Source organism: Brassica napus, chromosome C2 (assembly GCF_020379485.1).
Source record: "Brassica napus cultivar Da-Ae chromosome C2, Da-Ae, whole genome shotgun sequence".
Classification (NCBI taxonomy): Eukaryota; Viridiplantae; Streptophyta; class Magnoliopsida; order Brassicales; family Brassicaceae; genus Brassica; species Brassica napus.
The window spans coordinates 47942970-47970660 of NC_063445.1; the positions used below are offsets into that span (position 1 = coordinate 47942970).

Sequence of the window (27691 nt, forward strand, 5' to 3'; positions counted from 1 at the left end):
TGACTTTGCTGCTGTACGATTCTTGTACACGATGTCATGTTCGCTCAGCTCCATCGCCCATTTAGTCAACCGTCCTGACTGGTTAGTATTCTGCATAACCGTTCGGAGTGGTTGGTTGGACAGTACTTCAATCGTGTGCGACTGAAAGTAGGGTCGCAGTTTCCTGGCCGAGGTGACGACAGCTAAGGCCATCTTTTCGAGTGTTGGGTATCTCGTCTCCGGCTTGGTCATTCTTTTACTGGTGTAAAAGATTGGTTTCTGTTCTCCCCGATCTTCTCGAATGAGCACGCTGCTGACGGCGGAGGATGTGACGGCTATGTAGAGAGACAATATGTCGCCGGCTTCTGGCTTCGATAGTACTGGGGGGGTTGTGAGGTAATGCTTGAGTTGATTGAACGCCTCCTTGCACTTTTCGTCCCAGACGAACCTCTTATTGCCCCTTAGTAGCTCGTAGAAGGGAAGACACTTATCGGTTGATCGCGAGATGAACCTGTTGAGAGCTGCTATGCATCCGGGTAGTCGCTGTACTTTGCGGCTGTTCTTTGGGCTTGGAAGGTCGAGGATCACCGAGATCTGCTTGGGGTTAGCCTCGATTCCTCGTTGAGTGACAATGTAGCCTATGAATTCTCCCGAAGTGACACCGAAGGTACACTTGGCCGGGTTGAGCTTCATCCCGTAGTCGTTCAAGATCATGAAGCAGTCACGTAAGTTGTTTAGGTGATCGTCGGCTTTGAGCGATTTGACTAACATATCGTCGATGTACACTTCCATGGTGTTGCCAAGCTGATCAGCGAACATTCGGTTGACGAGTCGCTGATAAGTCGCGCCGACGTTGTTTAGCCCGAAGGGCATCACTTTGTAGCAGTAGGTCCCTCTGTCGGTGATGAATGCTGTCTTCTCGCGATCGTCAGGATGCATCAAGATCTGGTTGTATCCCGAGAAAGCGTCCATGAAGGTTAGGAGTTTGTTACCAGCAGTTGATTCGACGAGACGATCGATATGAGGGAGTGGGTAACTGTCCTTTGGGCACGCCTTGTTGAAGTCCGTGAAGTCGACGCATATGCGCCATTTGCCGTTTTTCTTTTTGACGACAACCGGGTTAGCCAACCATTCGGGGTATCGGACTTCGGTAATGAAACCCGCGTCGAGGAGCCTGTCTACTTCTTCGTTTACGGCTTTAGATCGTTCTGGACCGAGTTTTCGTCGCTTCTGTCGGATGGATTTGAACGTCGGGTCGACGTGCAGTTCATGGGAGGTAACTGCGGGGTCGATCCCCTTCATGTCGGAAGTCTTCCAGGCGAACGTCGAGGCGTTGTCTTTGATGAAAGAGATGATCCTTGAACATATGTCGTCGGACAAGTAGACGCCAACTCGGATGATTTTCGTCGGGTCGGTCTCATCAATTACGACTTCGCGAACTTCCTCCTTCTGGGGGTATATCTTGTGGAGTGGTTTACTGACGGAGTTGACAAGGGAAGCTTGTTGCTGCATCTTTACAGTTGCGATCAGTAGTTCTCTCGCGGCTTATTGATCTCCCCGAATCGTCTGTGTTTTGCCGTCTTTTCCGGGAAACTTGACGCATTGATGATAAGTCGAAGGGACGGCTTTCATGGAATGCAGCCATGGTGTTTCAAGTATGGCATTATAGGGTGCTTTGGCGCGGATGACGGAGAACTTGACGGTGCGAGTTATACCACCTGTGTATACTGGAAGGCGAATTGTCCCGATCATTTGCTCCGAGGCTCCGTTGATGCCGGTGAGCGTGCGAGAGGAAGGCTTCATATCCCTTAAATCAACTCCCATTTTGTCGAGTGCGTCGCGAAAGATGAGATCGACTGAGCTGCCGGTATCAATAAGGACTTTTGCGATTAGACATTCGCCGATGTCAAGGTCGACGAGGAGAGGATCGTTATGTGGCATGTGGACGCCCTTGGTGTCTAGTGCCGAAAAAGTGATCTGGTGATCATTTTCGACTGGAGAAGGCCACTTCTTAGAGGTGGTTGCTTGACGTTTGTAATCTTTGACGGCTCGAACCGAGTCACCGTAAGGTGGTGATCCGCCCATTATGACGCTAATGTGCGGGGCTCGGGTAGCTCGCATTGATTCGAGTTGCTTCCTGAAATCGTTAGTTCTGTTCTCAAATTTAGGAGTTTCTGCAGGCTGTTTCTTTTTTGATTTGAGACGTTGTCGCAGATCGGACCCTTTCGAACGGTTGAGTTGGATTCGCAGGTCGTCGGCCTTCGAATTGAGCTGGTCACGAAGGTCGCCAATTTGACCGACTCTCCGGGCGTTGCATTTTGAGTTGGTCGCACGGAGGTCGGCGGTTCCTGTGTTTTCGTTCGTGGCGCTCTTTCGCTTCAATAGAATGCGCAGGTCTTTATCTGTTGTCGAGGGAGTGAGAGACTGCTTATCCTTACTGTCCAATTTATCGCGCAGATCTGGTTGCACTGTCGGGACGTCATCATCAGAGGAGTCACAAGGGCGAGAGAGTATGACTTCCACTCATCGCCGGCGACGCGGGTGTTCGTCTTATGACGAATCGTTGGCGGGGCCGACGTTGTTGACGGGAGTGCGTTCAGGGACAAGCCCTCAAAAAAACACGGCCGACTTCTGTGCCTTCTTCTCCTTGTTCTTACTCCAGCTTTTGGTGTTTTTCGGTGTCGTAGGAGAGGTGGGCATTTGGATTGTCCCATTAGTGATCCCGTCAAAAAACTGCCCAATGAGGACCTTGCATTCCTTCGTATCATGGGAATCCCTTTTGTGGTAGAGGCACCATTTTTTTGGCTCCTCGGAGTTTGAACTCACTGGTTCGGATGAGCTTGACTGCTTCGGAGCGGAGTCTCGATCCCAGTGGTTCCAGCCTTTCTCTCGCGTGATGGCTGCTGATTTTGGAGATTCCTCATCACCGACCGAGCTAACGTAGCCTCGCTTCTGAGTGGTATTTCCACCGGAGGGGTGCTGGTGGGGCTCGGGGCGGGTGTCGTTTGTTCGGGCGGGTCGGTGTTTCGCTGCTGCTTCTTTTGTGAACTTTGCTCATGTGTCTTCTTCCATGCGGATAAAGTTGTGCTAGCGAGCGATGGCGTCGGAGACAGATTTTGTCGGGTATCGGTAGAGATCCTGACGGAATGTGGAGTCGACGTGCAAGGTGTTCATCAAAGATTCGACGGCGATATGGTCGGGAATATCAATCTTCGAGACAATAGCTTTGAACTTCTCCATGAAGTCGCGGAGGCTTTGGCCGCTGGCGTGAGTGAGGTTCCACAAATCTGACACGGTCGCTTCCTGGTTGGTGAACATGATATAATTCTTAAGGAAAGTCGTTGAGAGGTCGTGGAAACAGTCGACGGCCGGTCCTTCTAGGGTTTCGACGAAGAGTTGGCAAAAGCCGGCGTCTTTGTCTTCGTCGGTCAGGTTTGCGCATCGCATCGCTATGTTGAAAGACGTGACGTGAGTAGAAAGGTCAGAGAGACCTTTGAAGGTTGGAAGACGAAGTTTCTCCATCTTCTGGAGCCGCACGCCGGTAACCTTTTGCGTGAAGGGTGTACAAAGAGATTCCGCGAGTACATGCTCGATTTGGGGCGCGGACGTCGTCACCTAGTGGATCTTCGAATTGATGTCGAGGACCGACTGTTTCAACGCAGCTAGTTTGCTTGCGGTGTGCGCGTTGATGTCGTTACCGGCGCTTTGGTTATCGTTATCCCGCGTAGGTGCTACGTTGGTGGTTCATTCTGTGGCGAACAGGTGTCGACGATACTGCACCGTTGAGGCTTCGGCGTTTGCAGCGATATGAGCAAGGATCTTTGCTATCGCCATGATTTGGTCAACTGCCGCCTTCTGCGCCGCTTCTTGTAGGGCGAGGCGTGCCAGGATAGTTTCCATAGACGCAGGAGGGGGGAGTGGAGTTACTGGTGTAGGCGTAGGTGTCACCTCTGGAGCCGGCGTCACCTCGAGAGCTTCGCGCTCCTCGCCTGACGAAGAACTGTCGTTGCTAACGACCATAGTTCTGACGTTACTTTGCTAGTTGCCCCACGGTGGGCGCCAACTGTTTGATTGGAAAACGGTAATAAAGAAGATGTGGGTTTAACAAAGACGTCTTATTTATGGTCGGAGAAAACGTTCAGTCGGTTACAAGAGAAATGAAGAGAATGAAACAGAGAGGAAGCCGGTGGCTCGATGAGCTACCGGAAAAGTACAACTAACGGCGAGATGAAGCAAAGGTGAAAACCCTAATCTAGCCGCCAAGTGTTAGTCAATGATTTCGGATCCTTCTCTCGTTGTTTCCCCTTTCCCTTATATAGTCGTCCTGATGTTTCGTCCTTGACCTAATTTACGCCATCTTGGTGGGCCTCCTCTGCTGGGCCGAAAAGCCCGTAGGCGTCCGAGCAGCCGCTGAGCCGAATATACTTCAGTCGACGATGATCGACTAAAAGTACTCAAGAATCAAGCCGAGAGACCTGACTCTTGAGCCGACCGATCGAACCGTTGCTTTACCTAGTCCGGGCCAGGCCTTTCTATTCTTCGGGCCTTGTGGGATGGTCAAATCCATCCTCTACAGTCATGAGTTGTAATATCATCTCTTGGTGAGTGATTTATCAAAGGTTTGGGCTGCCAACTATGATCTTCAACATGATTTGATCGTTATACCCTTTTCACATGTTCATGCTAGATACTCCAAGCTAGGAATGTTAAAATGGGTTCAACTTAACATAATTAATCCTAACCATGTATCAAAATCTTTTACCATAACTCTAATTTTTGAGATATGGTTAAAACAAGGTTGAACAAACATGAATATATAAGGTTTAAGTTTTTAGCCCGTTGGTTTGCTCCACACCATTTTTATACAATATTTAAATATATATTCAAATTTATTCAATTATGCAAAATTGGAAAATCAAAATTTTACATTAAAATCACAAAATCTTGTTTTTTGCCACAATCCCAAGATGAAATCTTCTGTTTAAATTGAAAATCAAGTTTTTTCACCAAAATCAAAAATCGAGTTTTTTCACCAAAATCAAAAAATCAAGTTTTCCCTCCAAACCAGAAAATCAAGATTTCCCAATAAATCACAAAATTATATTTTACGCCAAAACCAAAAAATGAGTTCTCCACTAAAACCGAAAAAATTAAATTTTCCCGCCAAACCTAAAAATTAAGTTTTCCCACCAAACCGCAAAATCAAGTTTTCCCATCAAAAACACAAAATCGATTTTCCCCACCAAAATCAAAAGTTTCCGCCTAACCGAAAATCAAGTTTTCCCGTCTAACCGAAAAATCAAGTTTTCCCACCAAAACCAAAATCGAGTTTTTTCGCCAAAACCAAAAAATTGAGTTTTCTAGAAAAAATCGCAAATTGAGTCTTTTTTCTTCGCCAAAACGAGTTTTCCTGTCAAAATTGTAAAACAAGTTTTCCCGTCACAATTGTAAAATGAGTTTTTGGGTCAAAATTTCAAAATCAAGTTTTTTTGTAAAAACAATTTTCCCCGCCAATAAACAAAATTGAATTTTTCCCGCCTAACTACAAAATTTAGTCTTCCTGCCAAAAAATATTGTTGACAAAACAAGTTTTCCTATCAAAATTTCAAATCAAGTTTTTCCGCCAAAACCATAAAATTGAGTTTTTTTGATAAAATGACTTTTCCCATTATATTGACAAAACGACTTTTTCCGTCACCCACAAAATCGAGTTTTATCGCCAAAATGAGCTTTTTCACCAAAATCGTAAAATTTCTTATTTATCTAAATCACTGGCAAATATTATTTACTTGTGTTTTAAAAACAACTAGATTTTGACCCGTGCTTTTTAAGCGCGGTTTTTTTTTTTATAAAAAAGTTTTATATGAGTTAATGTTTTAGATTGTTACACATTATTATTTCAGATTTTATCTGTACATGTTATTTAACATTTTCATACTATTCTACAGTTTGTCGGATCTGAAAACAAAAATCCGAAACCAACCCGAAAATACAGGTGCAGTTCAGGTCTGAGTCCTGGGCAAAGTACCTATTTAATATTTTCTTGGACCGTGAATCTCTGTTCCAGTTTGGATCCTATCTGAGACTCTATCGGGTACCCAAAGTACCTGGAGTTATTTATATATATTATGTATGTTTGGGTATTTCATATATGTTTTCAGCATTAGAGATATTTTTAAGTTTCTGGTTCGGATTTTTCGGTTATAGTTTGGGGTTATGGGTAAAATTTCAATTTTAGAAAAAAATATTTTTGGGTGGTAAAATTTTGGGTGTTTTGGATTCTCCGGATTAGGTTACAGGTAAAATTTTGGATCTGTTGAGTATATGGATATTTTTCAGGTATTTGTTTGGATCTCGGGTACTTTTTGTGTTTCAAATCTTTTTTTGTGTTTTTTAAACTTTCGTGTTTTTCTGAATTCTAATACCCAAACCAATCCGAACCTGTTATGTATTCAAAATTAAATTTATTTTATAGATATTTGAATTATGGGTCTGAACCAATCCGAAACCAAAAAGAACCGACCCTAACTTAAACTATAGATTTTAAAATATTTAGCTATGTCAAACGTTTAGGATCTGAAGAACCCAGACCCGCATATCCAAACATGAACCCTATGTTTCGAAACATTTTATCTAAACATTTTATCTCCTTTGATATAATGTAGAAATATTAAAGGATGTTGGTATAACTAAACTAACGTATGAAACATCTGATATATTTTAAATCAAATTTTCAAAAGTCAAGATTTTAAATTAAATGTTAAAGTCAAGATATCTTACACATTCGTGTGATTGAAATAATGTGAGTTGCTAAAATGTAAAAAGATAACAATTGTCGTTATAATAATTATTGGAAATCGTGATTATTTATTAAAATGTAATAGGTTTTAAGTTGTTGCTATAGTAAAGACATGTTTTGATATTTGGTTTAATATTATAGGTCGAACTAAAAAATGAAAGGGTTTAAATAACTTTCATAGGTAGATTTTTTTAGGACTCCTTCTCTTTTAATACTATTGATTATGAAATAGGTTAACCCTGTCTTAGTCCATCCTCTATATATTAATTGAGGATCTTTTAAAAAGTAATAACCTGAATTTTGTAAAAATTATAAAAAACTCCTTCTTGTATGACACTTGTGTATACCTTTTAAATCCTATTTCAAAGAATTCTAGAGCACCTTATATAAACTATAGTATAGAAATTATACTCTCTAGCAAAATAATATTTCGCAGGCTATAGTTGGTCGCATATATCAAATCTTTATTGTTTCTCAGACTTTCCTTAAATAAAATGTACGGAATTACGTAATGTGATTAAAATATATATATAGCAATTAATGATTTTAAACAATAAATATTAGATAACAATTTGTATACTTTTTATCATTTTTTTATTTTTTATTATTAAAATAAATTACATAATTACATTAATCATATAATAAAAATCTAGATTTTTTTGTATATGTTTTATTTTGAATTTTTCAAAACGATTATAAATTAATAAACTATTAAAAGTCTCACATAAACTTTTATGATCAAGGTTTAAATTTTTTTCTATATTAAGATACAACGATTATAGGAACATATGAAGAAATAATTTTATTTTATTAGGTTTTTATGTTAATATATATACATATATATATATATATATATATATTTCATATCGTTTAAATTAAAACTATACATCGTATGAAAATGTATACTTATACTTTTATATTTGTATTGAACATATATTGAAAAGTTAATATTTTAATTTTGAAATCTTCATTGTTTTTTAGATGATTATAAATTATTAAAATTATCCCACATAAAAATAAATTCGTTGGTGTTAACTTTTATTACACAAATATGCAAATAATCATAAAATCATATGAGTAGAAACTTCATTTAATAAAAATCCATATTAAAAGTGTACTATAATATATATATATATATGTTAATATCATTTAAATTTAGTTATATATCATATACAATAGATAAAAATGATTGTTTGGAGTCAATCACGGGAGCTACAGGCGATGGCGATCCAGCGACGCTGCCAGGAAATCCTATCACGGGAGCTCAAACCGGCGATTTCATGGGCGTGCCAGCGACGACTATGGGAGATCCGATCGCATCTGAGCTTGGTGATCCAAGCGAGCCGACAGAGGATCCAGACGTGACCTCGCGCGACACTGCAGCTCCGGCGAAGGGGTCAACGCATGAAACGGACAGTCTTCAAAGCTCTACGTCGCTCACTACACCACCAGCTGTCCAGGGAGTCGGAGCTTCAGAGACTCATGACGGTGGCGCATCATCTCTCGCCCTGCTCACTCAGTCAACTGGCGGAGGAGCAGCTTCGGAGGTACGCGATGGTGGTGAGAATCGGCACAAATCTATGACCGGAAACCATGGAGAACATTCGGAAGGGAGGGACGGAGGTAAGCAGGAAGAGCGTGTCCGATCAAGCCCATGGTCGAAGGACCTGGCCGGTAGAGCAGGAGCGGAACCTGTTATCGACATTGTCGATGGCATTGCAACACTTCAAATCCCAGATGCGATCTTTGACGAGGCGGAGCTTCTCTGGAAAAGTTTCGTAGTGGGCTACTTCATTGGAGACGCTCCCCATGTGGGCTCAATTCACGCAACCGTCAATCGTATTTGGAGCGCTCCCAAGGCGGGTAGCAAGATTGATGTCCAGTTTATTGCGAAGAATACTGTGTTGTTCCGAATTGAAAATGATCAAATGAGGAACCGGGTGATTCAAAGAAAGTATTGGCATATAGCGGATACTCCGTTGGTGGTTAATGTCTGGACCCCAGAGTCTGCTCAGCATCCTCCAGACTTGTCAGCCATGCCACTCTGGGTTGACCTCAGAGGAGTACCAAACACACTTTATTCTCATAAAGGTATGAAGTGCCTGGTTGGGGCAGTGGGACATTTTGTGAAACTGCATCCGAACACGGAGAAATGTGTGAGGCTGGACATGGCCCGAATCCTAGTGGAAGTTGATCTACATAAGTCTCTGGTGGAAAAGATCACTTTCACGGACAAAGCGGGAGCTTCACACGAAGTCGAAGTCAATTATCCTTGGCTTCCTCCCCGCTGCAATGTCTGCTGCAGGTGGGGACATAAGGGACAGGACTGTTCGAGTAAGGAGATAAAAATCCTTAGTAAGCGAACAGGGGAAACTATCTACGCCTCGATGCCGCGTGAACGGATAACTGTCGGAGGAGGCAAGGGCAAAGAAGTGGAGGGTAGCAGGGATATTGGTGTGAAGGATGATAAGATAAGAGGAGGGGACGAGACTGGGATTGTGGAAGCAGTGGAGACAATGCCTAAGGAGGGAAACGCTATGGAGCATCTAATAAAGGACCTGGAAGAGCTTTCACCTGTAGCATCTTCACACGAGGAAAAAACGAGCAAGATATCTGAAACATCTAAGGAGCTTTCTAAGACCATTGACGTGTGGGTTAACGGGAAGGGAGTGAAGGCATCAGGCGACGTGAACGGAGAAAAGGAGTTTACGATCTCCCCGTCAAGATTTAGTCCTTTACAGGACATCGATGAAGAGGAGGAAACATGCTTAGAAGGAAGTGGAACGGAAGTTGAAGAGGTCGAGTTTCGGGGAAATATAGTGGATGGCAAAAAAGAAAAGGAATTGCAGGTGGCATCGACAAGTAAGCATCAGGGGTCGGTGCCAAGGCAACTTCGGGGGAGAGTAACTGGTTCTAAAGATATGAGTAAAGGCGGATATGGAGGAAGGCACGGATCGTCAAAAAAAACTTCCGGTAGGAAGTTATGACTTCTTTCTTTGCATGGAACATGCGTGGGTTCAATCTACCACGCAAACATCGAGCCCTCAAATCATGGTTACAGGAGGAAAAGCCTTCTTATGGCTGCCTAGTAGAGACACGAGTCCAGGAATCTAACCATCAGTGGTGTATGAATGTTGCTATGCCGGGATGGAACTCTCTTACTAACTACGAATATCATCCTTTGGGAAGAATCTGGTTTTGCTGGACGGATGAAGTTGTAGTCACTCGACTGCACATGAGTGCACAGGTGATCACTTGTGCTATTCAGAATCCCTCCACCGGAGAACAATATATTTGTTCAGCCATATATGCATTTAACACGGCAGAGGAAAGGACCAGACTATGGGAGGAAATCAGAGGCACAAAAGTTGCGTATGGCCACCTAAAGCTTCCTTGGATCTTGATTGGCGATTTTAATGAAACACTGGCTTCTTTTGAGCACTCCAGATCTTTGGAGTATCGTAGAGACTTAACGGGTATGTATCAGTTTCAGGAGTTAGTGTCGGACTGCTCGGTTACTGATCTCCCCTATACGGGAGCTTTATTTACTTGGTGGAACAATCGAGAGGAGGACCCCATCGGAAAGAAACTGGACAGAGCATTGGTAAACCAAAGCTGGATGAGTCAATACCCAAGCTCCTCAGCGCACTTCGATGCTGGTGGAATCTCAGATCATGCAAGATGTCTGATCCGTACGACAGGAAATGTTAACGATGCTAGGAAACCATTTCGTTTTTTCAACTACCTGACTGAGCACAACGAGTTCCTACCAACAGTTCAGCGAATCTGGGATACAACGCCACCGCTGTTCCATTCTAGAGCAGCCCTTTCACGTTTTCACAAGAAACTAAAACTCCTGAAACAGCCGCTGCGGGAGCTGAACAAAACGCATTACGGGGACCTACCGGCTCGTACGAAGAATGCTTATGATGTGCTGTGTGACTGTCAAAACATAGCACTATTAGACCCAACCCCTGGAAACTTTGCGAGGGCAGCGGAGGCAGCTAACAGATGGAACACCTTAGCTAGAGTGGAGGAGAAATTCTACAAGCAGAAGTCTTGTATTCGCTGGCTTTCGGTTGGAGATCAAAATACCAAGGTGTTCCACAGTATGGTTCAAACGAGGAAGGCAAAAAACACAATTAGAAGACTTGTCACGACTGAAGGAGAAGTCCTCACTTCGTTACCTGATATCAAAAAAGAAGCAGTCTCATATTTCCAATCATTCCTACAAGGACAGGATCCAAATAGCGAGGTAATTTCGGTAACTGCTCTGCAGGATTTGCTGACCTATAGGTGTCCTGGTGATCATTCTGCTGCACTGGTCCGACCTATCACACCAACGGAAATCAAAGGGGCGCTTCATTCACTTCCAAATGGGAAAGTTTCAGGTCCAGATGGGTTCACTAAAGAATTTTTTATCGCAGCATGGCCAATCATCGGAAGGGACTTCATTGTGGCGGTTCAATCATTCTTCGTATTTGGATTCATGCCTGCTGGGGTAAATGCAACCATTCTCTCTCTGATACCTAAGACAACTACTGCACAGACGCTAAAGGATTATCGGCCAATCGCTTGCTGTAATCTGCTATACAAGGTCATCTCCAAGGTACTAGCCAATAGGCTAAAGATCATTTTCCCCGATGCGGTTGAAGCAAACCAGTGTGCATTCATAACAGATCGCCTTCTGTTAGAAAATGTACTACTCGCCTCTGAGCTGGTCACTGGATACCACAGGAGCACGAACAAGGAAAATTGTGCTATCAAGTTTGACATAACTAAGGCATTCGATACGGTCAAGTGGTCTTTCATTACTTCGGTGCTTCAAGCAATGGGAATGCCTCTTCAGTTTATCCACTGGATGAGGTTATGCATCTCAACTGCAGCTTTTTCTATCAATGTGAATGGAAGTTTGGAGGGTTTTTTTCAGAGTGCCAGAGGGATCCGACAAGGATGTTCTCTCTCGCCTTACTTGTATGTCATCCTAAATAATGTTTTATCAAAAATGATCAACAAAGCTGCAGATGCGGGGGAATTTGGTTATCATCACCAATGTCAAGATGTAAAACTTACTCACTTGTGCTTCGCGGACGACATACTGGTCTTCACCAACGGGACTTCCGATTCGCTATTGGGTATTCTGGGTGTAATGCGCCGGTTTGCATCTGTTTCTGGGTTACACATAAATGTAGCAAAGTCTTCCATCTATGTTACAGGAAGGAACATCTCTGCTCTCCTCACTACTGCGGCTTCTATGGGTATCAGTCTCGGTACCCTACCAATCCGGTACCTAGGAATGCCGTTAACAACGAAGACACTATCCAGCCATGACTATGAACCGCTTATAGAAAAGATTCGTGGGAAGATGCTGTGTTGGTCCAACAGATTTCTGTCCTTTGCAGGAAGACTACAACTGATCCAGTCGGTCATTACAAGCATGGTTAACTTCTGGAGCTCGGCTTTTATCCTACCGGCCAAGTGTTATGACACCATCGAAAGCATGTGCAGCGCGTTTCTATGGTCGGGCTCACCTACACAAACTCACAAAGCTAAGGTCAGCTGGGAGGATCTCTGTTTGCCTAAGGACGAAGGTGGTCTGGGTGTGCGGAAATTCAAGGACAAGGCAAGAGCCTTTGCCCTTAAACTCATATGGAGACTTTACACAAAACCGGCTTCCCTATGGGTAAGTTGGGTGAAACACTACTTGCTCAGGTATAATTCCTTTTGGGATGTGAGAGGAGAACAAAATGGATCTTGGATATGGAGGAAGCTCCTGAAACTAAGAGATGTGGCCTATGAGTTCGTTAGATTTGATATCGGGGATGGTCGAACTACTTCCTTATGGTTTGACAATTGGCTTGGAATTGGGAAATTGTTTAATATTACAGGAGCGGTGGGCACCACTTATCTGGGTATATCACGCCATGCCAAAGTCAGTGACGCAGCGAGGGGGAATACGTGGAACATTCGAGGACGTAGGAGTCGGCGGTACGGGGAGCTTTATGGCAAGATCTTAGCGGCGGCTGCTCCCTCCTCCACTAAAGGGCCCGATATTATACTATGGAAGCATGGGGTTGATGATTACAGGACCACGTTTTCAGCGGCAAGAACTTGGGATCAACTAAGAGAAAGGAGAAGCAACGTGGATTGGTGTAAAGTGGTATGGTTCGCACAGGGGGTTCCTAGATTCTCCTTCATAACATGGCTGTCAATAAGGAACAGGTTATCAACGGGAGATCGCATGCGAACATGGGGTATTACTCAGGTTTGTGGCTTTTGTGGAGAGAGAAATGAAACAAGAGATCACCTGTTCTTCGCCTGCCCATACTCTTACACGATATGGGAATCTCTGGCAAGACCACTTGTTGGACGGAACATCAACCCAGATTGGGCATGGACTGTCAATCGGCTACGTACTATGGGAGGAAAAAGCCTCGACTCAATTCTCGCAAGGATGCTATTCCAAACTGCAGTGTACTACGTCTGGAAGGAAAGAAATTCAAGGTGTCACCAGCAACGAGGGATCCAGAGGGATCAATTAAGAAGACTCATAGACAAGGCAGTTCGGAACCGCATTTGCTCTTTGCGATACACTCATGGCCACAGATTGGAAGGGTTACTAAGAAGATGGTTTCAAGTTACTCTTTAGCATTCGATTTGTTTGTCGTTGGCACCTAAGACACTAAACAACTTTTAATCGTTTGTAAAAATTCCAAATGTTGATCAATAAATTTCAAATTTCATCAAAAAAAAAAAATGATTGTTTTGATTTATTTACCCTAAAATGATTGCGAATAAAAAAGAGTGATAGTTTGATTTATATGCACACGCCAATTTATTACATAATAGTAACTGATTTCTTAGTTATTTAATATATATATACTTATTATTTTATTATTTCATAATATGCAGAAAAAACATAAAAAAAATAATATATATATTTAAAATATTTATTCGGCATAAGGTGCAGATCTTAACCTAAGTATGTATCTCTTTAATTATTTTAAATCATAAGTATTTTCTACATCTCAGGTCAAAACAAACAAACGAAATGAGAATAAACTTCAAAATCAATATTTATATCGAACAATAACCAAAATGAAAAAGGGAAAAATATTGAAGATAGATATGATTGGCACATGAACGTAAACTTCTCATAACCATAATTAATTTTTAAATTACTAAATCATGATATAATACTGAGCTGGCATAGTTTCATTGTAATCAAATAGATTTTTATGCGGTAACTGATTTTTTGACCTAATTATTTTTAAAAAAATAGGATCAGCTTATTAGTAAACAAATTATGTAATTAACAAAAAGTTAAAAAAATTGTTTAAAGACCAAAATATTAATTTAATCCAGAATATAAATTTATTTTTCCGTATAATATTTTTTAAATAATTTTTATATAAATTTATCCTACGCAGGGCGCATGTCTTATGTTAGTTAGTTTATGAATAAACTATTAGGACTAAAATAGGATTAGAGCTATAATAGTCAATTGGGTCTTTAGCTTATCCGGTCGGATGGGGCTTAAAACCCCTATATAACATCCCTACTCCTAGCTATATAGACTCTTTCAAATTCTTGCATCGATTTTATCCACCAGTGTTCAAATGTTAGGGTTTTTACTTGTACAGTGGTCGAACCAAAGTGTACTGACATGATCGTGTCTATTATGTAAAAAAGACATTCATTCTCTAAATTTTAGAACATCTCGTTCGAGAAGAAATATAGAAAATGTCATATATATTTCCAATGAATATATCTATTTCTAATTCCAAAAAAGGTTAATAATCAATATCATCATCATTGGATCCGAGAAGTCACATTGATGAATGTGTCTTCGGGGCAAGGAATGGTCAAGCAACCCGGGTGATCAAAACCAAACTCTTCCTCGGATTTACTAAGAAGAGCTTGAAACAGAGGCTGACTCAAGTATGAGATCGGCACCACATATCTCGTCTTCTGACTCTCTCCTACGTACACCGCAAGAAACCCTTTTTGCACCAATGAGACTGTCCTCTTGCTCGTAGAAGCTTCTGCGGTATAGAGGCCAATAATCTTCTTTGCACCCAGTAGACTTCTTCTCATCAACGCCATCTCTTTTAGTAAAGTTTGAAACTCTTTTGATGCTCGCTGAACCTGAATATGTTTGAAAGGATTCAAGTTGTTGGATAACTTGCTTGTTGTTTGTTGATGATATAAATAAAGGGTTATGTGTATATATAGAGAAAGATCAATGATGAGTTTGAACCTTCTTTGAAAAATCCTTGAAACTTATGGTCTACAAGTGCGGGACAGGCTAGAACATGGTTCTGTCTTACCATTTCTAAAAGATGCCTTAATGAAATTTGTCTACTTGGATAATCTCCATATCAACACAAGGGCTTGTTTTCTGAATGTTTTGAGATTTCCTCCAAGATAATCTTCTTTTTACTTCTAATTTTCATGTGTGATCTTATTCATAAAGAACAACTTAAACGGTGACATAGACGTGTTGTTCTGTTGGTGAGGAACTTCAGGTCCCCACTATTAGTTCTTATTAATTCCCATTAGACCACATAAATTAGATAATAGGACTAGTAACCAACCATAGAACGTGAAAGAGAAAACCTTGCTGGTCTTTGTTATTGACAATGACATATGCATCATCTATAACTTTTTCAGAACACAAGCCCTTGTGACTCATTTATCATCAAGACAAATTGCATTAATGCATCTTTTCCATAGTTATGACAAAACCATGTGATTTTCTCTAGTTTGTCCCAAGATTCAAGACTACAAGTTTCAAAGTATTTTTTCTGAGAGATTTCAACTCATTCATTTATTCATCTATCTATATATATACACATGAGCCCTTCTTTCTATCATCAACCAAAAACAAGCAATCCAGTAACATTAACCCTTTCATACATTTTCAAAAGAATTCAAACTTTCAGAAAAATGGCTTTGGTGAGAAGTCTATTGGGAGCAAAGAAGATTCTTGGCCGCTCTGTAACAGCAACAGCTTCTACGAGCAAAAGAGCAGCCTCAGCGGCACCAAAAGGGTTTCTTGCGGTGTACGTAGGAGAGAAACAGAAGAAGAGATACGTGGTGCCAGTCTCATACTTGAGTCAGCCTTCGTTTCAAGCTCTTCTCAGTAAATCTGAAGAAGAGTTTGGGTTTGATCATCCAAGGGTGGCTTAACCATCCCTTGTCCTGAGGACACTTTCATCAATGTGACTTCTCGGCTTCAATGATGATTATCCAACATATTGTTCGTCTAGTTAGAGATAGACTTGTTCCTTGTAAATAGAGGAGTTTTTTTTCTCCTGTTCTTGAAAGAGTTGTTCTATAAATTTTTTGAAAGTGAATGCCATAGACACAATTCTCTCAATCCTTTGCAATGTGATCTTATTTGATCATTACTTAATTTGGCGTGCCTTTGCATTCAACTTACATCATTTTGTTTTTTTCCCCTTTTATATGAAAGAACCTCAGCAGATAATCATTACAAAGCATGAAGAACAAAACCATGTAGCTTGTCCTACAGTCAATCCAGATTAACACATCTGAAACACCCAACTATGTGAAACTCTGTTCTTTGTACATCATAAGTTTCAATTCTTCTTATCATCAAACAGAGTTAATCTTTGTAAATGGATTGACACCTTTTTTACTTTTACTTCTACAGAGTTTGTTGCAGAGTCTACGAAATTATATGTTAAATCGGTATTTGATCATACAAAACATTAAGAAATATTTTTCACATAATCAGCAGATTTCGTTTGGCAATGGGGTTGTAGTGTGATGTGCTAACTGAATGATTATTCTGTCTTACTTCTAGCATTTGTCACTCATTTTCTCCAGTGAATCCAGAAAAGCTTTAAACATCTGTCTTTAACTGAGGTATCCTCTGCAAATAAGTGATATTTGGGGTAATTTGATTGTGTGCAGTGAGATCACTGAGTTGGTAATCATCAGATAAAAAACAAATTTGTCTTAAGACAAGAATCTAAATGAAGGTAAAACATCCTCCTACCCATATATTGGTTTGTGTCTATCGAAAACAAAAGCATATATGGGTGGGTCTCACAACTTTCTCGTGCTACTAGTATGGATACATAGACAATAGACAAGTAACTATGCATGCAAGAATGATGAACATTTTATTAGAAAACGTGATGCAATTTTTATAACTAAAACCATCGTCCTCATACAGAAACATGGGATATACATTTGAGATTTGTAACCTTTCGAATAACTCTCTTCAAGAAAGAAAGAGGAAAAAGTTAACATATTTACATTGAATAATTCTATCTCTAACTATAATGTCAGTTTTTCTTCTTCTTCTGGAACATCATTACTGAAACCAGGATGTCACATTGATGAAGGTATTTTCACGACAAGGAATCGTTAAACCACCAATTGGATGACCAGATCTAAACTCTTCTTAGGATTTACCGAGTAGAGATTGAAAAGAAGGCTGGCTTAGATATGAGATTGGCACCAAATATCTCTTTTTCTGGACCTGGTCTTCACCAAGGTACACCGCAAGAAACCCTTTTGGCACTGAAACTGTCTTTTTGCTTGTAGCTGCTATAGAAAGGTCAATAATTCTCTTTGCACCCAAGAGACCTCTGAGCAAAGCCATTTCTTGTGTCTGGTAAATTAAAATTTGAAGATTTTGAAAAAAGGTTAGATACTCAGATTCAAGATTTGAATTGCTTTTGCTACTTGGTGATTTGAAAAGTTTGTTCTAACTCTGGATATAAATAAATTGATGGACTAACAACCACCCTGGAACCACTAAAAGTATGGGACATACACAAAGAGAGTTTCACATGGTTTTGTCTTCTAAAGATGATATAGATGACAAGAAACGAAACGTAACGAGCATTATCTGTTTGTTTTCTCATGTCTGTATAATAAATGACGAGAAACATGAAGGTACTCAACTTTTTTTACGTATAACTGTCCTGTGTGATCCGAGTTGTTGATATAAACAAAGAACATCTTAGCCTGTGGCAGAGTGTTGTTGTTCTGTTGTTGAGAAACTTTGGATCCCCACTTTGAGTTCTTATTAATTAAGTCTGTATAGACCACATAGATGGGGGAATATGATCACCTCAAAGAAGACAAGCCCTTGTGAATTGCATTTCATATTAAGTGTATTTTCTCACATTCAATTAATATTCTCATCAAATCATTTGCATTAAACTAAAACAGAGCCATGTGAAACTTTGCTCTAGTCTGTCCTACACTTAGGTGTTACTGGTTTATATATTTTGATTGATTTAGAAATTCATGTAGTATTTATAAATCCAAAATATAAAAAAATTTAATTTTTTCGGATTAGTATTCACAAATCCGGAGGTTTTCTCTCGGATTTGAGTCTTTGTATTTTTAACAAAAAAATCCAAACAAATCCATTCAAATCTATTATAAAATCAAATTTATTAGTAGATCCGTAGGATTGAATAACACTTGATTTAATATAGAATTTATGAATCATTAAACCAATAACACATGATTTTAATACAGATTTGAAAATCATAGAACCAATAACACTAGATTTAATTCGGATTTTCAAATTCATTAAAATAAAGCAACCAATAACCCCTACTAAGACCACTAGTTTCAAGGATTTTTTAGAGAGGTTTTTAATTAGTTCATTCATTGATCTTTATATATATATACACGCCATTACCCATTCTTTCTATCATCAACCAACAAACAAGCAATATATCCAAGATCTTGAATCTTTTCATAAAATCTTTCAGAAGCTTCAAAAGCATTCAAACTTTCAGACAAAAAATATATAGAATGGCTTTCGTAAGAAATCTGTTGGGAGCAAACAAAATTCTTGGACGCTACGTAACAGCAGCAGCCGATACAAGCAAAAGGGCAACCTCGCTGCACCAAAGGGGTTTCTTGCTGTGTACTTAGGAGAGAGCCAGAAAAAGAGATATGTGGTGCCGATCTCATACTTGACGCCTTCGTTTCAAGCTCTTCTCAATAAGTCCGAGGAAGAGTTTGGTTATGATCATCCAATGAGTGGCTTAACCATCCCTTGTCCTGAAGAATCCTTCATTAGTGCGACGTCTCGGTTTCAATGATGATGTTCCAAAAGAAGAAGAAAACGGTAGTTAGTTAGAGATATAATCATCCAATGTAAATTTGTTAACATTTTACAATGTGAAAGAGTTATTCAATGTGAATAGTTTCACAATTGTTTTATCTCCCGAGTTAAATGAATGTGCAACTAAACAAAACACAAACAATGAAAAGCTAACGAGTCTTCAATTTTCTCTCTTTAGATTCGTTAGAGCATCATTATCCAGGGTAATGATGCTCTTATATCTAAAGGTAGTTTAAATTGCTTAAGTTGCTTAAGAGCATCCGCAACGGCCCATTTAGACGAATCCTTAGCGTTATATCCTAGGCGAATCCGGATAAAATAATATTATCAAAGCCCAGTTCGGTAAGGAGAGATCCGTAGACAAGGAGTTTAAGGATCGAGTCCTTAGTGACGTGGCCACGTCTCATTGGGTAGGGGGAGATATGTATATCGGTGTGCAAAAAAAAAGGCTCATTCGCGAGACGAAACGAAAAAAAAAGCTCTCGGCGACGGAAGAGGCAATTTGATCTCCTGGGATAATCGAGGTAAATCGAAGCCATTTCTTGTTGATTTATGGCATTAGATTAGCTTGCATGTTGTCTTCCTCGCGTTTAGGGTTCGGTTTTGTCTTTTCAATCGATTTGGGGATTCATCGGTTTGTAGTTAGGGTTTCAAACGATTGGGATTCAATCGATTTGGGGATATTTGAGTTTGTAGTTACGGTTTGAAAAAGGTTTGGGTTTTCAATCGATTTGGGGATGTTTGGTTTGTAGTTAGGGTTTGAAACAATATTGGTTTCAATTGCTTTGGGGATATTTGAGTTTGTAGTTACGGTTTGAAAAATGTTTGGGTTTCAATCGATTAGGTGATCTTTCGGTTTGTAGTTAGGGTTTAAAAGGATTTGGGTTTCAATCTATTTGGGGATTATTGGCCTCTTACGATTGTTACTCTGGTTGTATCTTCTTGTCTTAGATTAAGTGCTTTCACTCAGTGACTTTGTGATTCTTTACGAGAAATATTGAGCTTTATATGTGCTCTGACTCAGTTTAGGTTATGGTTTCAGATTTTTTTTTGTGTTCTAACTCTGTGATTAGTGTTGTTTAACGGCATGATTGTTCTTTAGGGTTTGTGTTCTTAAGGATTAGTGCAGTTGGTTTAGAAATCAAAATGGGACTGTTGTGTTCTTAACGGTTGTTAGCATTATTAAACGACTGTGGTCTTAGTTTATGGGAGTCTAGGGATTGGCTATTCAATATGGGAGTCTATGGGATTTGTTATTCAAAATGGGAGTCTTAGTTTAATCAAGATTGTTTACTCTGGAGTTAGCTTCTCCTCTTACATTAGTATTATAGACACTTTGACTCTGTGATTCTTTTCGAGAAAATGTTGACCTTTATATGTGATCTGAGTCTGTTGAGCTTAGTATTATGGACTGTGTGACTGTGTGACTGTGTGACTCTGTGAAGTATAATATTTATCTTGTCAATTTCTTTCAGGTTTAGGAAACATGGGACAAGATTATAGCTACAGCCAGCTCTCTTCATCAGAGGAGTATGATATAGATATAACTTCCCTGCTTCAAGCAGAAGCTGATATCTACGCGGATGAAGCTGAGAGTAGCCAGAATATTGCAGAGCCGTTTCAGTACCCTCCTCAACCTGAGGCTGATGATGGAATCCCCAAGACATGCTACTGTGGTGGTCAGCCTGTTGTGGCAACATCTTACACAAGCAAAGATCCCGGCAGAAGGTACTTCACGTGTGACAATGCTGATGATGGAGACTGCCATGTTTGGAAATGGTGGGATGTGGCGGTAATGGAGGAGATGAGTGACTTTCAGAGACAACTTAGGGAGGTTAAGGATCAACGTAATGAGTGTGAGCAGAAGCTAGTTAAGCTAGAGGAGACAGTGTGGGAGTTAGCTAAGAAGAAATCAGGGGTTAGAGATGGCTTTCCAATGGTTGTTTGTGTGATAGTCAGTGTATTCGTCTTAATATGTATGGTGGTCATGTTCAAGCGGGTTGAAGAGAAGGTCTGACCTTTAGAAGGTAATGTACAAACAACTTCCGACTCTCTTATCTTGTACAAATAACTATAAAGAACCTATAGTAGTTTTAAAAAACATAATGTCAGTCTGAAATTCGAAATGTATAACTATAATGAACCTATAGTAGTTTTAAAAAACATAAGTTCACTCATTTAGTGTAAAACTTTAAAACTGGTGAGATTTGATTGGTGTTAAATGCAACTAAATTGGTTTCTACCTTCCTAACTCCTCTGAGTTGATAGGTGTTTAATGTTACGTAGTTTTATTAGTTTTAAATCGGTTCCCGAAGCCTCTTTGTTGCTAGTAGAGTGACAGAGAGCATTCGTTTGGAGTTAAATGCTAGTGCATTGCTTTATACCTTCCTAACGCCTCTGAGTTGATAGGTTTTTAATGTCACTTAGTTAACATTCGCTTACTTAAGGCTCTATGTTGCTAGTAGAGTGACAAAGAGCATTCTCCCACCATGGATAGCACCCCTGGTTTTGTTAACCTGCTCAATAGCCAATGTTCTTTTGATCTTGATTCACCCGAACCTGCTTGGTTCAGTAGCCAATGACCAGATGAGTCTACCGTGAAGGAGAGGAGGAAATGGTCTCCAAAAGAAGATAAAATCCTTATTGGTGCTTGGCTTAACACCAGTAAGGACCATGTGGTCAGCAACGAGTAGAAAGCTGGTGCTTTCTGGAAGAGGATTCAAGACTACTACAACTCAAGCCCTCACCTGGTTGGAACAACACCTAGAGAGCTTGTTCAGTGCAAGCAGAGGTGGTCTAGGATTAACGATCAAGTCTGCAAGTTTGTTGGTTGCTTTGAAGCGGCTCTGAGAGAGCAGAGAAGTGGTCAAAATGATGATGATGTGATGAAAGCTGTCCTGGATATCTTCTACAACGACAATGGAATCAAGTTTAGCCTAGAACATGCGTGGAGAGAGCTGAGGCATGACAAGAAATGGTGCTCCACCTTTCAGGCTAAGGACACTGTCAAGTTAAAGCGCAAACAAGTGTTGGAGGTTGATGGACAAGAGGAAGTGGGAGAACCAGAGGGTCGACCTGTTGGAGTGAAGGCTCCTAAAGCAGCTAGTAAGAGGAAGAAGAGTGGTAAAGAAGAGGAGTTGTCACAGATACATGCCATGTTGGAAATCAAAGAAAAACTTTCTAAGCAGAAAATGCTTGAATGTTTACTTGGCAAAAAGGAGCCACTCTCTGAGATGGAAACATCTCTTAAACTCAAACTGATGTCTGAGATGTTATGATGTGTTATATCTTCGGTTTAAGGTATCAATGTTATATGTTGCTTTCAGTAGTGATTATCAGTGTTGTTTTGAGTATGAACATTCCTTTGAGTAGTGATTATAAATGTTGCTTTGAGTAGTGATTATGAATGCTGCTTTGCGTATCAATGTTGCTTGGAGTAGTGATTTTGAGTAGTGATTATGAATGTTGCTTTGCGTATCAGTGTTGCTTTAAAAATTTACTAACTCTTGTCTTATTTGTTCTGTCAGGTGCAGTACAAGGAATCTCTCTTGTTCATTCACGGGTGCATTTGGAGCTGTGAAAGTGTTTTGTTCTGTAGCACATGTGAACCAACTCACGGGTCTGCTTGTTTCACTTTCACTTGTATAAGTTTGTCTCCAGCAGGTCTTTAGCTAGCTATCCCCTTATCTTTCTTTCCTCTTCATCTGTTTTCTAGACTTGTAAGGTTGTAATCTGTAAGCTACTTCGGTGTACTACTTGTATCTGTCTCCAAAAATCATGTAACGGTACTTCAGTGTTGCTTCTATAACCGTAAACGCTTGCAACTACTTCTCTGGATATTGGTATGTGGATATGTATGTTTTGTGTTTAGATTATGCCTGTCTCTATAATACTCTAGGTCTGTTCATAGTGATAGTAATAGTTCTAATCGATTCATGGGTATCTTGTTATACAATAAACCTATAATAGCTTCTGACCACAAACAAACATAACATATAATATTTTCATTTGCTATGTATTAGCATGCTTAGCAAATTCCTAAAAATATGTTTATATAGATTCCGAATGCACAGACAATAGGTTACTCCATTTTTTTTTCAAAACAGATTAACTCCATCAAATTAAGTTTTATTTTAATTCTACTCCATTTAAGGTTAAATAAATTGATATGGTGAATAACAAATAGATACATTTTTTTTAACTTTGCAATAAATAATTTTAGCCATTTTAGATTTAGAAATCATTTGGCTTGATAATTTAAAACGAGTCTAAACCGTTTCGCTTGAATTTTTTTTTTTCAAGGAGGGATTAGCAAAAATGTCATCATCTTCATCCGATGAACTCGAAGAAAGATTGAACGAAGCTTTCGACGATGTCTTCGAAGATATATACAACAACATAGTGGAGGCCCAAACCAAAAAGCAAAGGAAACATGCATATATAGAACGAAACCGTGAAGAAGGACACACCCGTTTATGGAATGACTACTTCAGCGAAGATCCGACATTTCTGGCACATTTATTCAGACGCCGTTTCCGCATGAACAAGGAATTATTCATGCGTATAGTCCATCGCCTCTCAGAGAACGTTCAATTCTTTCAACATAGAAGAGATGCAACCGGGAGGTATGGTCTATCTCCACTGCAAAAATGTACGGCTGCAATTCGTCTGCTTTCTTATGGTTATGCGGCTAACACGGTTGACGAGTATCTCTGACTTAGTGAAAGCACGGCAATTTCGTGTTTACAAAATTTCACTGAAGGAATAATACAGTTATTTGGAGATGAGTATCTACGAAGACCCACACCAGAGGATCTTCAACGACTACTCGATATTGGAGAGAAACGCGGGTTTCCTGGGATGGTAGGAAGCATTGACTGTATGCATTGGGAGTGGAAAAATTGCCCAACCGCTTGGAAAGGACAGTACACACGTGGATCAGGAAAACCGACAATTGTCTTAGAGGCTGTAGCTTCACACGATCTTTGGATATGACACGCTTTTTTTTGGTCCTCCAGGTACCTTAAACGATATTATTGTCCTCGATCGGTCTCCTGTTTTTGATGACATTTTACAAGGTCGAGGTCCCAGGTTAGAGTATGTGGTCAACGGACACATGTATAATTTGGCGTACTACCTCACAGACGGTATATATCCAAAATGGTCAACATTTATCCAATCTACCTCACTCCCTCAAGGTCCTAAAGCAGAGTTATTTGCTAAAGTTCAAGAAGCAACCCGAAAAGATGTGGAGCGCACTATTGGAGTATTGCAAGCTCGATTTGCGAATGTGAAAACTCCGGCTCTTTCATGGGACAAGGAAAAGATAGGGCATATTATGAGAGCATGTATCATACTACACAATATGATAGTCGAAAATGAACGAGATGGATACACTCAGTACGATATATCTGAATTTGAAGAAGGAGGGGCATCCAGAAGTTCACGGGTGGATATGTCCTATAGTACCGACATGCATACAAATCTCGGTAATATGCTTGGCATTCGGAATCATCTTCACGATAGGCGTATACATGAACAATTGAAAAATGATTTAATTGAAAATAATTGGAACAAATTTGGTGATGAAGATTAGTTATTGTATCTTTATTTTTAATCATGCAATAAATAAAAATTTAAATTTCACATGTTTTAAAATTTATTATTTTTTATTCCTAAAGACTCCTAATTGAGTAACATCATTGGACAAACATTTTTGATTAGAGTCCTTAGCTATTCAAACAAAAAAAAAAATTAGTAAAATAATGCTAAGGACTCCAATGGTGGTGGTGGTATTGGAGATGCTCTAAGTTCTCTACCAATTGTTACTCCACTCCCTTCTCAATCGATTTTCCAAACAGGGATATACATGAACAAATGCTAGAAACAGATTTATCTCTGGTTTTATAGGGTTTCATTCTCTTAAGTACAGTACAATCCACCATGATTATGCTTTCTTCAAACCCTAGTCGTTTTGTTACGTATGCTACTATGGTTTTATTACCTCTTTATATTGATTCTTTTTTCTTTCTTTTAAATCTTTATACCATGCAGACCAATGTTTTCGCTCGTGTTAGTGTTTGGCCGGAGGACCAGAAACGATTCAGACCGGAACAAATATTTTTGGTTATGATAAATTGAGTTCAAACCAGATTATACTCATAGTGGAACTGGCTAAAAAATTCCTGATAAATGTTCGGGAGTTTGAACCCGACGTATATCGAACACGCAACCTTCGGATCTGGAGTCAGACGCGCTACCATTGCGCCACGGATCCGGATGTTCATCATCTTCAGATACGTATATGTGGCCATGATTTGTTATAATATAAAGTTCTTTTAAATACTAGTCCTTAGATGAAAACAGCCGAAGCACCGCCGCCGCAGCATAGTGGTGGGCCTGGTGGCTCCTCCTCCACCGGGTACTTTTACTGGTCTTCATCCGCTCGCTGTAGTGTTCTCGCGGTGAAGATGGGAGGAAAAAGCAAGACCCAGTCAATCTCCCGCACATTTATGTAAAAAGGTTTCGTCTATTTGCAAGAAAGTGGCTATTAACGTTAAAGTTCATAGACTTTAATAGAATCCTGAAATTCTCAGTTATCTGGTTCCTCTTAGATCTCTATTTGAGCATTTTGCAGCGATTGATTTGATCTTTCTTATGACCATTAAGTTCATTCCATAGACCATAGTTTATGATCTATTTGATTCCTTTTTTTTAGATCTTTATTATTAGAGATATGGATATGATAAGTGTACATTGAGAATTTTGCAACCACTGATCTGCTTTTTCTGTAGCAGAATTCAGAGCCAGAACCACCACGAATCAAATCGACTGTGAAGCGTAAATTGCATGCAGCTTCTCAAGTTAGGGAAGGCATGTACTAGTGTGATCTACTTACTATATACGTAACTAACTTGTGTGTCATTGAATATGTCTCGAACCCTTGAAATGTTAAGTTAAATTTAGAAAAGAGGATCTGGCTAAGCCATCAACTAGTTACTGTTCAAAGAAAGCAGAAAAAGATAAGTTACCGCTCTACTGTGAATCCTACAAATACACTTTATAAATCACTCCTTTACTCTTTTCTACAAAGATACTTGTTTTAGCTTTTCCACACACTTTAAGAATAAACTAGATTTTGTATATTTTTTGTTTTAATATTTTTTATAGAAATTTAATTTTTATATTTGTGTTTTTCTTTATAATCACATTTGTGTAATCATAATCAAAAATTTATTTTATAAAATAATAGTAATTTAAAAGTTAATCTGGCATAAGCTCGGTTCTTTGTAATCATATGTCTGTATGTCCGTTTTTTGTAAGCATATTTGTCTATTTTAGATTTTGATATGCGCTTACAAAGCGCGGATTTATTTCTGAAACAAATCATATTTATTTGATATAAATTTGTATTTTGATTATTTATTTACATTTAAATGTTACAAAAGGCATTATAATTGTGCAGATTATAATATGTTTAACATTTTAATAAAAATAATTTTGAGGATGAAATACGTAATCAGGTTTAAAAAAAAATCAGGATATTTTGCCTTTATTATCATTTTGAATTATTAATGTAGTTTATAATATTCGTACTCGAAAAAATAATGTGAAATCTACCCGTAAGTATGGGTCTCGAATCCGATTAAACCCAATCTATATTCTCAAAAATATCTATTGTATTGACCCAAATTTTTGCTAAATCTAATTTATAATATAATTTTAATATATTTTCGCGATATTTTCATATTTGATCTAAATCCACGATAAAAATGGTATATGGAGTGATCTGCATATAATCCATTTCAGATTTCGGATTAAATTATAAAAATTTTATTTAAAAACTCCATAAAATACGGTTTAAAACCCAAAACAATTTCATTGACCCATGATCCGGTAATGGTTGACCCGGAAAAACCTAAACAAATCTAATGATTTTTTTTTTTAATTTAAATTTAATTTTATGATAATTATTATTTAATTTATTTATTGGCAAATCCCTAATTTGGTAGATAAATTAGTCAAATAATTTGTATTTCATGAAACTGAAAAATCTAATTATATTTGGTAAATAAAAACTACTTTTTATATTAACTTTTTTAGTGGTAAATAATATTATATTAATATATTATCTATTTTATTAAAAGGGAATGGTTAGTAAATATAAAGCATAAACTTAGATTTAAAATATTAGTAGTCATAATAGTAAGAATAAAGGTAAATATTAATTAACTGGATTAACTAATGTATAAGTAAAGTATTATTTGTTGATTAACAACATATATTGTCCGTAACAAAATGTGTAGATTTTTGAAAAAAAGGTGTTGTAGTTATTATTATTTGTTTTCAAAGTGCTGTAGTTAATCGAACATATATCATAATTTGTTTGTACACTCTCGTAAAAGTGGTAGTTATGGATCCTAGAATATAGGAATTAAAGGAAAGCAGTTATAAAATATTTGGTTTATTTTTAAGCAGGTTACATTGAGAAAAACATAGTTGGACTAAACCTTATCAATGGATTATGTTCCTAATTAAATAGTATTGATATTGAAAACCAAAAATAACCATTTTCTTGTATCAAAATTCCGAAAGAGTTAATTTATTATAGTTAGTAAGTATTCTTAATTAATAAGGGTAAACCATTTAAACAAGCAAAAAGTTGTATTGGAAATAGAAAACTACTATTTTGTGAAAAAACTAAAAACATCAAAACTATTATATTCGTAGAATGAGCGGAGCATTTTACTCATCTCATGTTTTTTTTTTTTTTTTGTTTGTTAACC

The 27691-nt window shown here is 38.8% G+C and overlaps 1 long non-coding RNA gene and 1 pseudogene across 1 annotated transcript; both read left to right on the forward strand.

Annotated features, from left to right (window-relative positions):
- Positions 1-15275: 15275 nt before the first annotated feature.
- LOC106380670 lies at positions 15276-16197 on the forward strand (annotated as a pseudogene).
- A 2100-nt stretch (positions 16198-18297) lies between these two features.
- LOC125581938 lies at positions 18298-24553 on the forward strand. Its single transcript, XR_007319726.1, has 2 exons — positions 18298-22747; positions 23208-24553. It is a non-coding gene; the product is annotated as an uncharacterized LOC125581938 (long non-coding RNA).
- Positions 24554-27691: the final 3138 nt, after the last annotated feature.